We start from the raw sequence: 16,656 nt of genomic DNA, 5'->3' as shown, positions 1-16,656 counted from the left end.
TTCACTGTTTCCAGCTGAATCTAACAGAGCTGGAAAATGGGTCTTTGTTACTTGAATACATCATAAGTTTTACTTGAATGCTTCAGTCGACAGCTATTATCTGTTATAGCCACGTCCTTAGTCTGCTATGTATTACAACCCTTTAGAAACCCGCAGTATCACCTCTGCATATTTCCCACTGGGGGTAAAAGGCGCTTTAAGCATGTAACTACCCAAAGAAGTAACATTTACTAATTTTCTATTCCACAGCTGGCATTATTCACGGCTGTTTTTATTTGTAGGGTGCTTAATAAGCAGATACCAGTTAAACCTTCACAACCATCCCGAGCAGAAGACCTTTAGTAAATCATTTCACATTAGCCTGGAGACACGAAGCACCATATGCAAGAATTAGAAGAGGCTCCTGGAAAAAACAAAAAACACGCCGATATCCAGTTGGCAGAATACGGTATGTAGAATGTCCCTGATAGTTCATTTCAAGATCATATTTAGGGGCTCCTGGCTGACTAGTCGGTAGCACATAGGACTCTGGCTCTCTGGGTTGTAAGTTCGAGCCCCACGTTGACGTAGAGATTGCTTAAAAATAAAACCTTTACCAAACAAGTTATACTTAAAGAAGAGGAGGAAGAGCAGTTGGAGGAGCAGGAAGAGGAACATGTAGCTCCTCATGGGAATTTTTAGGGGGTGGGGGGGAGGAAGGGGCAAGAGGGAAAGAGAGAATCTCAAGCCGGCTCCACCCTCAGCACCGAGCCCGATGCAGAGCCTGATCCCACGACCCTGGGACCGTGACCTGAGCTGAAATCAAGAGCCGGACGCTCGACCCACGGAGCCACCCGGCATCCCCAGCAATTTTTTTTTTTTCAAGTTTACAAATTTTCAAACTGATACATGCAATTTTTATAGGTACAGTTTCTAGGAAACTTTTCAACACCGTGGGGGAAATAGATGACCGACTAGATGAACAGCAGCAGCAGCTCTATAGACCGGCAAACTCACAATAAAGCCACTGTTCAAAGAGCGTCATTTCAACCTCAAAGACCACTTCTGCCTCTCGGCCCAAATGCAGACACTAGGAGATCGCTCCCAACCTGGCTTCCCTCCGAACTGACGCACAGGTCTTCAAAGCCGCAGAAATAAGGCAGAACCAGCCTGGTGCCCGGGACCACAAGAGACTCCCCAAGGCCCACCCACCCAACTGAATCCCACAGGGAACCTGGCACAATAAAGCTGAAAGTCTAAGGTAGGTCAAGACGAACCCACTTTGCTACGGGAGTGGGCAGTCAAGGTGCTACTGACTGAGCATTTGATCTGATGCTTGGCACTTCTTGGCTACCTCCCCCAGGGTGGCATGTAGGTCTTCAAGTCCCATTCACTCCCCATTTCAAAAGTATAAGAATACAAAGAATACAAAAGGGGGGAGGCGCCTGGGCGGCTCAGCGTCAGACTCTGGATGTCCGCTCAGGTCTCGATCTCACAGTTTGCGAGATCAGGCTCAGCATTTGGCTCCGTACTAACAGTGCAGAGCCTACTTGGGATTCTCTCTCCCTCTCTCGCTGCCTCTCCCCCATGTGAACCTGCTCTCCCTCTCTCTCAAAATAAGTAAGTATTAAAACGCCAGAAAAGGATACAATAGGGTTAAAGGCGACCATCTTCGGCGTAAAGTTATTCATTGATCTAAAAGATAAGCTACGGAATATGCAGATAAAATACTGATTAGGTATGAAAAATACATTTACAAAGTTTTAATCGTATAAGGAAATGCTTATGGTAGAGTGAAAGAAAGAAAGAAAGAAAGAAAGAAAGAAAAGAAAGAAAGAAAGAAAGAAAAAGGGGCACCTGGATGGCTCAGTTAAGTGGCCGACTTCAGCTCAAGTCATGATCTCACAGTTCATGAGTTCGATCCTAGTGCCAGGCTCTCTGTGCCGACAGCTCAGAGCCTGGAGCCTGCTTTGGATTCTGTGTCTCTCTCGCTCTCTGCCTCGCTCTCTCTCTCTCTCTCTCAAAAAGCGAGTAAACATTTAAAAAATTTTTTTAAAAAAGAAAGAAATTTTTGCAAACAATCATGAACATAACCAAGTTTAAAGTATATATATAAAGTATATACATAAAGGATTAAGGAAAAAAGTGAATATGCAAAAATGTTAACAAGTACCCTTCTGTCAGACGCTCAACCGACTGAGCCATCCAGGGGCCCCAACAAGTACCCTTCTGGATAATAAGATGACAGGTGATTACCACCTATCAAATTCCTCCTTGTATTTGCTACATTTAATTCCCCACCTCCCCTGCAATTGGCATACATTACTTTTTTTACACTAAATAAAAATCACTAATCCTCTTCAAATAAAACCATAAGATCAGTTTTGGGGTCTCGATAAAAAAAAAAAAAGAGTGATCTCGGGGTTCATGACTGGCTCAGTCGGTGGAGTGTGCGACTCTTGATCTCAGGGCTGTGGGTTTGAGTCCCACACTGGGTGTAGAGGTAACTGTACAAAAATAAAATAAAATCTTTAAAAAAAAGTGGTAATGTTATCGATTCACTTGAAACCACAGTCCTTTATCACTGTCTGCAAGAGGCAGTTTCACCACCGCACACAAGATAAAAAGGTCTCACTTGATCCAATTACACTGCTTATTAAGAGCTATTTAATGAGAAAGTCACACCTTTGAGTTATTAGAAGCTCTAATGGTCCTGCAGAGTTCCAAACAAGTAAGCTAACAGAATTACCTTGGATTCTAAGTGGTTTGCCAGCAAATGAATCCATCTGTCCCTGAAAAAAATTAAGTGTTCCTCCAGTGTGTTCAACTTTCTCCAATCTCATGTTAATCAAGTAAGTTAGCCTCAGGTGAGAGAGTAGGTATTTTTGTCACCACGCTACTGTATAATAATGGACATGATATCCAAGGAAATGCACATAACTTCTCATGTACCACGTGAGGAGTCCGGACACATGCAAACGCCCAGGATACCATCGGCACAATCAACGTCATAGACACGCAACACCTTCCGTGTCTTGTATCCTTTTGGTTGGGCATGGTCGTTAAAGACAACCTAACATGAGATCTACTCTATCGGATTTGGGGGGGCTCCCGGGGGGGGGGGGGCTCAGTCGGTTGAGCGTACGACTCTTGGTTTTGGCTCGGGTCACGATCCCGGGGCGGCGGGAGCGTGGAGATTGCTGGGGATTCTCGCTCTCTCCCTCTGCCCCTCTCCCCTCTCCTGCTCTCTAAAAAAATAAATAAATAAGTCAAAAGTCAAAATAATCTGTAAAAAAAAAAAAAAATTTTTTTTGAAGTTCACAAGACCATATTGTTAACTACTGGCACTGTGTGTCAACAGTAGTTCTCTAGCACTTATTCGTCTAGCCTATAACTGACACTCTATAAAAGCTAGGTTCTTTTAGTTGCTAAAATTACAGTACAAAGAGTTTATTTCCTTTTAATTTTCCAAATGCATATACAACATAACACCTCAAAACCACTACGTCATCAATAGATAAATTTTAGGACAGTCCATTCATTCATTCATCCATTTACTGGCAGAGAGAGGGAGACGGAGAGAGGAAGAGAGAGGGCGAGCCAAGGAAGGTCAGAGAGAAAGAATCCCAAGCAGGCCCCACACTGTCAGCGCAGAGTCCGTCACGGGGCTCTAACTCACAAACGGGGAGATCATGACCTGAGCCGAAAGCAAGAGCCACTTAGCCCACCGAGCCACCCAGGCGCCCCTTTAGGGCAATCTTATATGTTTGGGCATCTGTCAAAGGATAAAGAAAGGCCTTTCTGGGAGAGTGACATTTGGACAGAGACCAGAAGGAAGTAATGAACATTCCAGACAGAAGGAACACGAAGCACAAACCTTGAGGTGGAGACACGCTTAGCAGGTTTAGGGAAGACCGAAGACACCAACGTAGTTCGTCCACATGAACAAATTGGGCAGTGGGAGAGCAAAGAGTGACCAGGGGCCCAGATATTGTAAGTGCCTGCAGGCCGCCGTGAGCTTTGGGGTTCCTCAGTGAGACAGAAGAGTCCTACAGGGTTTGGGACAGGAGGATGTCAGACTCGACTGTCATTTCTAAAAGATCATTCTGGCTTCTCTGAAGAAGTAAACCATAAACAGGCAAGAATGGAAAAAAGAAGAGACCATGAGGAGGTTCCAGCAATAATCCAGGGAGAGAAACCACATTGCCTTGGAGAACAGCAGTAGCAACGGGGAGAAGAGGTCAGACTTTCCATATATTTTGACAAAATGTGCAAACGGATTGGATGTGGAAGGTAAGAAGAGGAAAGGAGGACACCAAAGGTTTTAGGTCAGACAACGGAAAGAGGCAGTCATCTGCTGCAATGCAGAAGACTAAAGGTAGGCTTTTGGTACCAAACTATTTTCGGGCCTGGGTATCTCTTTGGTGTTTTATGGCAAAGCTCTTGGAACAGATTCTGGCTCTTACCCGAGGAAACCCGTGGCTTCCTCTTGCAATCACTTTTGTGATCTGTTTTTTTTCAGAGGTCTGCTTAGCCAGAGTGTTCTTCCACATCCAGGCTCTTTGTTCTTTGGAAGAGGGTCATATTCTCAAATCAATGGCATGGAATACCTGAACTTTAGTCACGGAATAGCAGCCTCTTCACTTTGAGATATAAATCGTAACATTTTTGCCAGATGATTACCACCCTCGTATTACTGCCACCTCCAGCCTGTCCCATAGTTACCATTTCCCATCAGCGTTTTTAAAATTTTTCTTAAATGTCTATTCTTCACAGAAAGACAGCGAGCAGGGAGGGTCAGAGAGAGGGAGGCAAAGAATCTGAAGCAGGCTCCGGGCTCTGAGCTGTCAGCACAGAGCCCGACATGGGGCTCAAACTCATGAACTGTGAGATCATGACCTGAGCCAAAGTCGGATGCTTAACCGACTGAGCCACCCAGGTGTCCCCCATCAGCATTTTTTAAAACAGTTGATCACTTTCTGCTTCTTGAAACACCTTCTTCCCTTAATGATCAAAGATGCACAATTCCTGGTTTTTCTTTCACCTGATGCCCCTTTTCTTTTCCCTTCCTGGTTCTTTCTTATCTCTCTGACCTCTTAACATTGGAGTGCTCCTGGGCTCAGTGTTAGACCTCACAGTCCCCCAATCATATCATTCAGTCCTTAATACTGGTAATAGTCAGCTGCAAAATTTATATTTTTAGCCTGAACCTCGTTCCTTGAAATCCAGACTCTGTGTATCCAGATACGTACCCAGTGTTTCTATTTGAATGACTAATAGAAAGCTCAAACTCAAGTCCTGATTTCTTCCCTATACTTGCTTCATCTGTGGTCTTCCCCATCTCTGTTAATGGAAACTCCTTCTTTTCTATGACTCAGGGAAAAAACCTGGGTGTCATCCTTGACTCTCCACTTTCTCTTACAATCCACACATATGTCTAGAATCTTCTCACTACTTCTCATTACCTACCATTCTCACTCTAGTGTAAGCCCCCCATTGTCCGTCCTTGATGTTCTAAGAGCCTCTATTGGTTAGCGATTACAACCCACTTCTGAAATTTAGTGAGGCAAAGCAACCATCACTTACTAGTTTATGATTCTGGGGTTGGCAATTTGGGTTGGGTTTGAAGAAGAGGAGAGGGGGTACTTCTTTTGCGAGTCTTGTCTAGGCTCACTCATGTGGCAAACGGGGACCGGTAGGTTTGGAGGCTTCCGCTGGGATGGCTGGTCTCTCCTACATGTGTTACAGCAAGCTATTCCATGCTTCTTAACGTGGTGGTCTAATGGAAGCAAGGCAAGAGGAAGCTATGTGGCTTTGAGACTAAGAAATCCCACTTCCCCTGCTGCTGATTAAAGCAGTCACAAGGAAGTCCAGATTCAAGGGGATGGAGAAATGGATTACCTCTTCCTGAGGGAAGCAACAAAGTCACTTTGTAAAGAAATGTGCATATAGGAAATGGGTAGAACGTGGGGCATTTTTTGCAACAGCAGCCAGAGTGATTATTATTATTATATATATTTTTATTATATATTTAATTACATATATTATTATATATTTATTATTATATGTAATATATAATTATATATTTAATTACATATATTATATATATATTTAAACATATATATATAAATTTTATTCATTTATTTTGAGAGAGGGGGGGAGAGAGAGGGAGACAGAGAATCTCAAGCAGGCTCCACACTCTCAGAGTAGAGCCTGATGTGGGCCTCAAACTCATAAACTGTGATATCATGACCTGAGCAGAGATCAAGAATCGGATGTTCAACCGACTGAGCCACCTAGGCACTCCCAGAATGATTATTTTTCCAAAAAAAGTTTTTTTAATGTTTACTGATTTTCGAGGGCGGGGGGGGGGGGGGGGTGGGAGACACAGAATCTGAAGTGGGATCCAGGCTCCAAACTGTCAGCACAGAGCCCAACACAGGGCTCAAACCCACAAACCATGAGCTCATGACCTGAGCCGAAGTCAGACACTTAACCAACTGAGCCACCCAGGCGCCCCATAGAGTGATTATTTTTAAAATACTTACTAGATTTCTCTTCTGTTAATATGTGTCACTTTCGCAATATGTGTCACTGATAACTCAGTAAAGTTGGGGCAGAAATGCTGATGAGGTCAGGTAAGAGATGAGGATTGAAAGACAGACCTTTGGGTTTAGCAAAATGAAAATCAGAGTCACTTTGAGGAGAGCAAATTGTTTCAGAGTGTGAGGGAAGCCAGATTACAGTGGGTTTGAGGAAGAAAGAGAAGAAAGTAAATGGACACATAAGTTTCACCATAAAGGGGGAAAAAGAAATTATGCGGCGGCATAAGGGGGAAATGGGATGAAGACAGGTTTTGTGTTTTTTTTAAGGATTTAGTTAAAAAAATTTTTTTTTTTAAGATTTTGTTTTCCGGAGGGGTGCCTGGGTGGCTCAGTTGGTTGGACATGGCAACAGCACTCTTGATTTTGGCTCAGATCATGATCCCAGGGTCATGGGATCGAGCCCCACATCCAGCCCTGCACTAAGGGTGGAGCCTGCTCAGGATTCTCTCTCTCTCTCCTTCTGCACCTCCTCCCCCACCTCTCCAAAATAAAATAAAAATTTTAGTTTAAGTGTTTATTTGTTTATTTAAGTAATCTCTATACCCCATGCGGGCCTCAAACTCACAACCCCCGCATCAAAAGTTGCATGCTCCTGACTCAGCCAGCCAGCCACCCCTTTAAAGACTTTTTTTTAGGATTTTGTTTTTAAGTAATCTCTACACCCAGTGTGGGGCTCGAACTTACAACCCCGAGATCAAGAGCCACGTGCTCCACCGACTGAGCCAGCCAGGCACCCTGGAAAGGTAATTGTTTTAAGATAAGAGAAATAGGATGTTAACATACTGAAGGGAATAATCCAGCAATGAGGGAAAAAAGCAATTTTGCAGGAGAGAAATTGGAGCCAAACCTCTGAAGAGGTAAAACGAACAGGATCTTATGCATGAGTGAGGAACAGTCCTTAGAAACACAGACTGCTCAACGGGCCTCGAGGCCCTAAGATAACAGGAAGGAAATCAGAGGTAGGTGCATGTATGCCCGCCTCCCAAATCCATGGCAGTCGTCATTAGTATCGAGGCATTTTTTACACCAGAACGAACCTAAAATGGTCAACATAACCTTCCAGGCGTCCTAACAATACCGGAGAACTGGCACGTGCGATGAAAAGCGTGTTGGAAGTCAAGACAAATGCTTCAAAGCCAGACGAACGCTTCAGAAAAACAGGGTCAGCCTCCCTCACACCCAACACTTCCTAACCTGCCTTCCTCTCCAGTAAACAGTCCTCGCTTTTTGGACTCTGATTCCATGGTTAACAAGTTCTGTTATTAGATGCTCAACATCTTCATTAGATGCTCCCCTTACTTCTTTTTAAAGTTTATTTTGAGGGGCACCTGGGTGGCTCAGCCAGTTGAGTGACCGACTTCGGCTCAGGTCATGATCTCACAGTCCATGAGTTCGAGCCCCGTGTCGGGCTCTGTGCTGACAGCTCGGAGCCTGGAGCCTGCTTCGGATTCTGTGTCTTCCTTTCTCCCTGCCCCTTCTCCACTCATGCTCTCTCTCTCAAAAATAAAACAAGGGGGCGCCTGGGTGGCGCAGTCGGTTAAGCGTCCGACTTCAGCCAGGTCACGATCTCGCGGTCCGTGAGTTCGAGCCCCGCGTCAGGCTCTGGGCCGATGGCTCGGAGCCTGGAGCCTGTTTCCGATTCTGTGTCTCCCTCTCTCTCTGCCCCTCCCCCGTTCATGCTCTGTCTCTCTCTGTCCCAAAAATAAAAATAAAAAACGTTGGAAAAAAAAAAAAAAATAAAATAAAACAAGAACATTAAAAAAATTAAATTTACAGTTTATTTTAAGAGAGGGTTGGAAGAGAGAGCACACTGTCTCGCTCGCTCTCCCTCTCGCTCTCCCTCTCTCTCTCTTCCTCTCAAGACGAAGCACGAGCAGGGGAGGAGAAGAGAGAGAGAGTGAGAATCCCAAGCAGACTCCACAGGCAACACGGAGATGTTCCCCCTACTTCTTAGGCCGAATGGAAACTACACTTTCCTTCTTTGGTGGCCATTTCGGTGAAAGTTAATCATTCTGCCAAGCTCCAAGGCCCAGAAGAAGCCTGACCTTTTAGTCTCATACCTGTGAGGTCATGCCATCCAAGTATCTTCATGTCCCACATATACTAATCACTACTATAGGCAATCTTAAAACTCAGAAACCATAGTCTGGCTCTCCACCCTGGGTACCATGGTCTTCTGGGGCCCATTTCTAAGTCAGTGATTCATCCAATACACCAGTCTCATTATTCTTGAATATCTCCGTATCACCTCCATTTCAGCCATCTACACCCCTGGCCAATTCCTACATTCTATCAGCACCCTAAAATCTTAAACTCCAATATTCTTCTCTGATTCCAGAGTACTTCTATCAGCTATCTTCCTTATACCCTATATACCTTATACAGGCACACCTCACCCAGACTTCTAATCCCTTGAACCAATATTTTCTATCAATCTCTCAGCCCCCTCTTGGCTTGGTCACTACCTCCACGCAGTCTAAACCTCATGTTTCAACACTTCTACCATTGTCTTACTAATACCTTGAGCTCCCTTGCATTCCTATCATAGGTAGATAACAAAATCCAAACACTGGTTCATTCCAACTATACATAACGTCTGGTTCTATTGAATTTTGCTACAGAAAGTTATACAATTATATGAACTAGGAACGTTGCAAACTAATCATTCTTGCCTATGTGGTAGACCTTCCTAAAACCTCTAGACAGCACTCTTCCATCCTCCGTGGTATTTCACAGTTGTCCATTCTCTCCTTCTGAAATCCTCGACGCCCTTGCCTTCTAGAGCTCCACTGTTCCTTCTCATTCTTTTTCACTGGATCATCTTCCTTATACGGTGGTACTTCCCAGAGTTTCTTTTTTGCTTGCTTCTTTCTTATCCTACAAACTCTCTTCGGTATCTAGATCTATACGCACACTGTTTTAACTATCACCTATATATTGATAACATCTTAATCGCTATATTGCTTAAAACCACCTCCTCCTTCCCAGACCAGTACTGCCAACTGCCCACAGAACAGCATCAAATGTGTGACCTAAAGGCATATCCAAGACTGATCTTAGTTTCTTGATAATCCTCATGTGATTCCTACCTTGGGAAGCCATAAACCTAGGAGGTATCCTTGACTCCATCCACCTTTTCCTCATCCCACACATCGAACTAGACACCGCTTTCATCATCTTAATAGATCTTGGGTCCATCCTAGTCTCTCAAGCCCCCCTGCATCATTTGGAGCTCTATCATACTGCCCTTTCACCAACGCGCCTTGCTCCACTACCATTCATTCCTCGCCTTGCCACATGAAACTGATCTTAACTTTCTTCAACTTAAAATCTCTTACCCATTCAGGACACATGCACCCCCATGTTTATAGCAGCACGATCAATGATAGCCAAAGTATGGAAAGAGCCCAAATGTCCATCGATGAATGAATGGATAAAGAAGAGGTGGTATAGATATACAATGGAGTATTACTCGGCAGTCAAAAAGCATGAAATCTTGCCATTTGCAACTATGTGGATGCAACTGGAGGGTATTATGCTAAGTGAGATTAGTCAGTCAGAGAAAGACACAAATCATATGACTTCACTCATATGAGGACTTTAAGAGACAAAACAGATGAACACAAGGGGAGGGAAACAAAAATAATATAAAAACAGGGAGGGGGACAAAACAGAAGAGACTCATAATTATGGAGAACAAACTGAGGGTTGCTGGAGGGGTTGTGGGAGGGCGGGTGGGCTACATGGGCGAGGGGCACTAAGGAATCTACTCCTGAAGTCATTGATGCACTAGATGCTAACTAATTTGGATGTCAATTTAAAAAATTTAAAATAAATTTTAAAAAATCTCTTACCCATTGGATCACCACAGCCTCAAGGATAAAGGTCAAAATGTTTAAAACGGTAGGGAAGAGGGCTTTTCATTATATGCTCTTTGTTTATATATTAAACCTCATTTCTCTATCCACCCCTTAATACGTGAAGAGTCTATGTTTTGTCTCTCATCTGTCAGTCTGTTCTCACTTCTCCCTTGGGCCCAGAATGTTTATCCTCCGTCCTCACCAACTAATTTCTACTTGCTTTCAAAATTCAGTTCAAGCAAACAAGCCTCCAGAAAGCCTTCTCTGAAGCTCCTGAAATCTCATATTCAGTTTCCCCCCTTTGCCCTCCAGTATGCTATACATGCAACTAATTGTAATATTCCTCTCTGTAGTTTGGCCCTCTCTGTGGCTTCCACACAATACTTTTCAAGTTCTTTGAAGGAAAGTTAGGGACCCAGGACCAGAGCAGATACTCTTTGTTGGAAAAAAAAAAAAAACGACCCCGAGAGTCACATGCTCTACCAACTGAGCCAGCCAGGCACCCCAAATAAATACAGTATCTTTAATATCAATGACTCTAAAAATTCCATTTATTTAAATGTTTCAACAATACCAAACTTTTTTTTATTTTTTTAAGTTCTTTTATTTATTTTGAGAGAGAACACCGAGCACATGAGAGGGGGAGGGGCAGAGACAGAGGGAGAGAATCCTCAACAGGCTCTGTGCGGTCAGTGCAGAGCCAAATGTGGGGCTCAAACTCACGAACCGCGGATCACGACCTGAGCTGAAGTCAAGAGTCGGACACTTAACGGACTGAGCCACCCAGGCACCCCAACAATGCAAAACTTTAATAAAAAGTTTCTGCCACTCCCTCCATGTGTCCTAATATCATAAACTAACACCTGAAGTTTTGATTATATAAACCAACCTGTTCAATGATCATTAAATAAAGTAAAAGATACAGTAAATTCTGAAAGCAGCTAGGCCAAAGAAAAAGGTTTTAAAGAGAGGAAAGAAAAGTACACCGTGGCCGTGAGAAAACCTGGTAACAGGGGCGCCTGGGTGGCTCAGTCAGTTAAGTGTCAGGCTTAGGCTCAAGTCATGATCTCACGGTTCATGAGTTCGAGCCCCCCATTGGGCTCTGTGCTGACAGCTCAGAGGCTGGAACCTGCTTTGGATTCTGTGTCTCCCTCTCCCTCTGCCCCTCCCCCACTCATACTCTGTCTCTTTCAAAAATAAACATCTTTTAATGTTTTTAAAAATTTTAATAAAAAAAAAAACCTGGTAACAAAACTATAGTTACAACATTCACAATTATGACGTTTGTTCAACATGTTTATCAGCCAAATTAGCAAGCCTTCATTTATTTAACCAAAAAGAGATTAAAGGATATAATCTAATGCACTGAAAAGAACTGAAATCTTCAGTTCAGAACCTTGGATGGAATGCTTCATTGGTCTCCAGGCAAAGGAAAAGACAAATCTCTAAATAAATAATAACAGCTGACTATCTATGCAGTTCAGATTCTCAAATTCCTTGGGCCTAAAGAAGTATTTTCCCTATCATGAACAACAGAAAATTGCACAACATTTAATATCAAATTTTTTGAACATCTTCAAAATATATAAAACTAAAGTAACTCAGTCTAATTGAATAAAAGCCAATATAAATTTAGCAAAATTTAAAAATCATAACTGCAATGTTATTACTTCCAACAGGACTTGAAATAGGATAAAAATTATGAGACCAGGAGTGCTTAGGGGGCCCAATTTATAAAAACAACAACGTTCAATCTATTGTTTGAAACTAGATGGGATCTTCCATATTGCTTGAAAGTTTGTTTTAAATAACTTAATTTTTTTTAACATTTTTATTTATTTTTGAGAGACAGAGACAGAGCATGAGTGGGGGAGGGGCAGAGAGAGAGGGAGACACAGAATCAGAAACAGGTTCCAGGCTCTGAGCTGTCAGACAGAGTCTGACGCTGGGCTCAAACTCACAAACCATGAGATCGTGACTTGTGCCAAAGTTGGATGCTCAACTCACTGAGCCACCCAAGCGCCCCTTGTTTCAAATAATGTAAATGGGAGGGGTGCCTGGCTCAGTTGGTTGATTTCAGCTCGGGTCATGCTCCCAGGGTCGTGGGATCGAGCCCCACACGGTGAAGCCCACTTAAGATTCTCTCTCCCTCTTCTGCCCCTCTCCCTTGCTCCCTTGCTCCCCTGCCCCCCTCTCTCTATATATATATATAAAATAAAAATGTTTTAAAATAATCTTTCAAATGTTTTAAAAATGTTTTAAAATAATAAATGGGAGAAAAACTGATGAACATCCCTTGTCCTATCAGCTGAGCAAATCTCATTTCCTATCATGTAGAGATAGTATATACTACCTTCATCCAACTTATCATGAATTGCAAATCAAACTTACACTTACATAATTATACTATATTTTATTATACTACTCATCTTTAGACCTGTAGTACTTTTTTTTTTTAATGTTTGTTTATTTTTGAAAGAAGAGAGAGCACGAGCAGGGGAAGGGCAGAGAGAGATGGGGGGGGACAGAGGATCCAAAGCAGGCTCTAGGCTACCAGCAGAGAACCCAATGTGGGGCTTGAACTCACAAACCATGAGATCATGACCTGAGCTGAAGTCAGACACTAAACCAACTGATCCACACAGGCGCCCCTAGATCTGTAGTACTTCTTCAAAAATATATAATATAGGGGCAATTGGGGGGCTCAGTCAGTTCAGCATCCGACTCTTGGTTTCGGCTCAGGTCACCATCTCATGCTTTGTGGGTTCGAGCCCCATGTGGGGCTCTGTGCTGATGGTGTAGAGCATGCTTGGGATTCCATCTCCCTCTCTCTCTCTCTGTCCCTCCCCCACTCACATGCACACGTACTCTCTGTCTCTCAAAAGTAAATAAACATTAAAAAAAGTAAAAATAAAAAAATAAAAATAAATTTAAAATGTACAATATAGATTTCACATCTCCGAAAGAAGCATGTATTGCCCAGATGTACCATGATCAAAGTTGAAATTACCACTCTAGGTTTCTTTTTTAGGAACCATAAATAGATGTCCATTGATAGATGAATGGATAAAGAGGATATGGTACATTTTATTTACATACACCAGAATATTACTCGGCCATAAAAAAGAATGAAATCCTGTCATGTGCAAAAATATGGATGGACCTAAAGTGTTTTATGCCAAGGGAAATAAGTCAGAAAAAACCCATCGTCTGATTTCACTTACATGTGCAATCTGAAAAACAAAATAAATGAACAAAACAAAACAGAAACAGAGTCATAGATACAGTAAACAAACTGTTACCAAAGAGGAGAATGGGGGGGGGGGGGGGAGCGCACAAAATAGGTGAAGGGGGTTAAGAAGTACAAACTTCCAGTTATAAAATCAGTAAGTCATGGGGATGTAATGTACATCATAGGGAATATGGTCAATTATATTGTAAGACCTTTGCATGGTGACAGATGATAACTAGACTCACGGGAATTTCACAATGTATAAAAATATCAAATCACTATGATATACACCTGACACTAATAGGATAGCATATGCCAATTATACTTCAATTTTAAAAAAATCAAGTTTTGATATAGACTCACCAGTAATCCTGACACTAGTATTTCCTTACACTTCTTCCAAATATAGTTATGTTTGTGTTTTTCACTGTGTTTTTTTCTGCTCAAATTTTAAACTAGAAAAGTCTCCACTTGGATTTTTTTTCCCTCAGTTCTTACATTTCTCCTCAATCTTCCCATCTTGATCTGGTCCATTTCTAGAACTAGAAAGTTCTAGAAATTTTGCAAAAGCAAAACTCTGAAAAGTTCTATTTCCTTAAACTTTCCAAATCCCTAATAGTGACATAAACAATTTAATTCACATAATGGCTTGTGAATAACATCCAAAAAATATCACAAGGCTATGAATATCATGTCTCAGAACTATTTTAGAAATCATTTTTTCACCTGCAAGAAGGCCAAACGATTTACTTGTAAGTCCCATTAACCAATCAGCAAATAAAAAAACTATTGTTCTATCTCTATGGGCATTTTTATTCTCAAACTAATGATTTATTTACCTTTGGGTTATCAATTCTCAAGTGGAAGCAGCAATCAATTGAATTCCAATAAATTTCAGCTTGATAAAATACATGTTAACACAGAGATGACATTGATAGATATTAACCAGGTGATGGTAACTACCTAACATTTAACCAAGTAAGCAAATAACCAAGGCAGACCTTGGTTTTAGCTACCACTAATCTACCGCTGCAACTCAAAGTACTTTGAAAATTGCATACTTATCCAGTTGTCTTTATATCATACCTTTAAGCATAACATTAAGAAGATCCTGATTATTACATTTCAAAATTTAGATGAGTCATAGTGCTTTGTATGCAGGAATTGAATGTGAACCAAAATTGTAAATATGCACCTGCTTGCTAGTCAAAAAGTAAATGTGGGCAGATTCAGAAAGATTAAAGCATATAATCATAAAATACATTCTGTGTTTTAAAAATGGTCACTTCCCAACCACTAACACGGTTCAGTAAACATGCCGATGCCCTTCCTCTCCTTGAACATTTCAAAATTACAGAATACTTCTAATTCCATCCCCTCACTTTACACACAGGCACCTAAAACCTAGGGTCTTTCATAGTACAGTAAGCAATATTACAGCACCTCTAGCCATCATGGCCTGAGGCTTCCTAGAGGTGAAAGTAAGAAAAACTGAATGAGATCTCAGAAGAGCTCTATCTTACGATATAGAATCATGAGCTTCTGTACCTAAATCTGGAACCTGAAACTAAACCATCAACATCAACAACAACAAAAAAAAAACCTACATCTCAAATCTAGACAATAAAACTGGCAGATACAATGGGGGAAAGGCAGGGAATGCCATGTTAGTTTCTGACATAAAACCCTAACCATTAAGGAATTCATCAAAAAAAAAAAAAAAATTGTCAAATGGATGAATGAACGATTGCATGATACTGGATAGGATGACTTCATTGATTGCAGAAGCACCAATTTCAGGAACTAAACTGAAGGATCATGATGATGCCATAGCTGAAATTAAAACTCATGGTGCAACACACAACTCGTACGTGCAACACAACGGCAAGTCTATGCAAATCTCCGCATAGGTGTTGTAGGCATTTCAAAACATATATATGTATATATATGTTATTATTATATTTTTTTTTTTTAGGTAATTCCAGCAAGGGAGGACAGAGCCTGAGAATCAGGAGGTCTGAAAACAGGCCCTGCTCACCCATAAGCCTTTGCATTGAAGTGGACAGGATCTGAATGAGTCACTGGTAATGAGGAGACCGTCCCCGTCCCCTCCAGGCCCCCCACCTCCCGGCCAGAAAGGAAACGACCCAGAATCCCCTGCACTGCCTTCAACTGGGGAACCGGTCAGGGAAGAGTGGAAGAACTGCAACCTGCTGCAGGTTAAGTATGCAAGGATCGCGCTGATCGGTTTCCGAGTCAAGATCCTGCTGAGCCCCCACCGCAAGCACCAGAGCCGGCCCCACCCAGGCATCGCGGAGCTCTCTAACGCAGAAGGCCTAGTCGTCCAGGAGTTCAGAGCCCAGACAGGAAAGGACGAGGACAAACGGCAGAACCTGTCCCATTCCTGGCCACCCACGCCCTGGTGCGGCCCTGCCGCCACATGCTCCACTGCCCCATCTCCCAGCACAGCCCCAGGCCTGCAGGGCCTAAGCCGCCCTCCACGCCAAGCTGAGACAGGCCACAGGCGAGTGCGATCCTGCGGCCTCTGAGCAGGGGGCAGCGGCCCGCAGCCGGCCGCCTGCCACCCCGCATCGCTTACCTCCCTTCTGCCACAAGCTCAGCCCCGCGCCGGCTGCCTGACGTGGCCCGCCCCGCCGCCACGAACGTCTGGGGGCGGGGACTACGGGGAGAGGACCAATGGACTGCAGACTGCGAGCGCCTGCCGCGCCTCCTCCGGCTCCGGCCCGCCCCTCCCCGCTACGTCGCACGCACGCCCAAGGCCAAGGCCGCGCACTGCGGCTGGCGGGCGGCGTGGGCGGCTGGGTACTTCTCTGCGGGAGCCCGCGGGCCGGAAGAGCCGCGCCGGCAGGTGGGGGGCGTGGGGTGGCACCGCAGCTGGGATTAGCCTACGAGACAGCAGATGAAAGGAGCTCGCCTGGAGATGCCACTGCAGCGTGCCCGGGTAGTCCTGTTGGCAGCG

At 43.3% G+C, this 16,656-nt stretch overlaps 1 protein-coding gene across 3 annotated transcripts in view; it reads right to left on the bottom strand.

The window, feature by feature from the left end:
• FOCAD (focadhesin) overlaps positions 1–16,331 on the bottom strand; it is a 322,952-nt gene extending 306,621 nt beyond the window's left edge. For all 3 annotated transcript variants that reach the window (XM_042914239.1, XM_042914240.1, XM_042914241.1), the window contains exon 1: positions 16,276–16,331. The gene's annotated coding sequence lies outside the window, so the exon portion shown is untranslated. The remainder of the gene's footprint in view (positions 1–16,275) is intronic.
• Between the last annotated feature and the right edge of the window lie 325 nt (positions 16,332–16,656).

The sequence above is a fragment of the Panthera leo genome, chromosome D4, assembly GCF_018350215.1.
Source record: "Panthera leo isolate Ple1 chromosome D4, P.leo_Ple1_pat1.1, whole genome shotgun sequence".
Taxonomy (NCBI): Eukaryota; Metazoa; Chordata; class Mammalia; order Carnivora; family Felidae; genus Panthera; species Panthera leo.
Note: the sequence above shows the minus strand (reverse complement) of the source record. Positions and strands in the feature narration are given on the sequence as shown.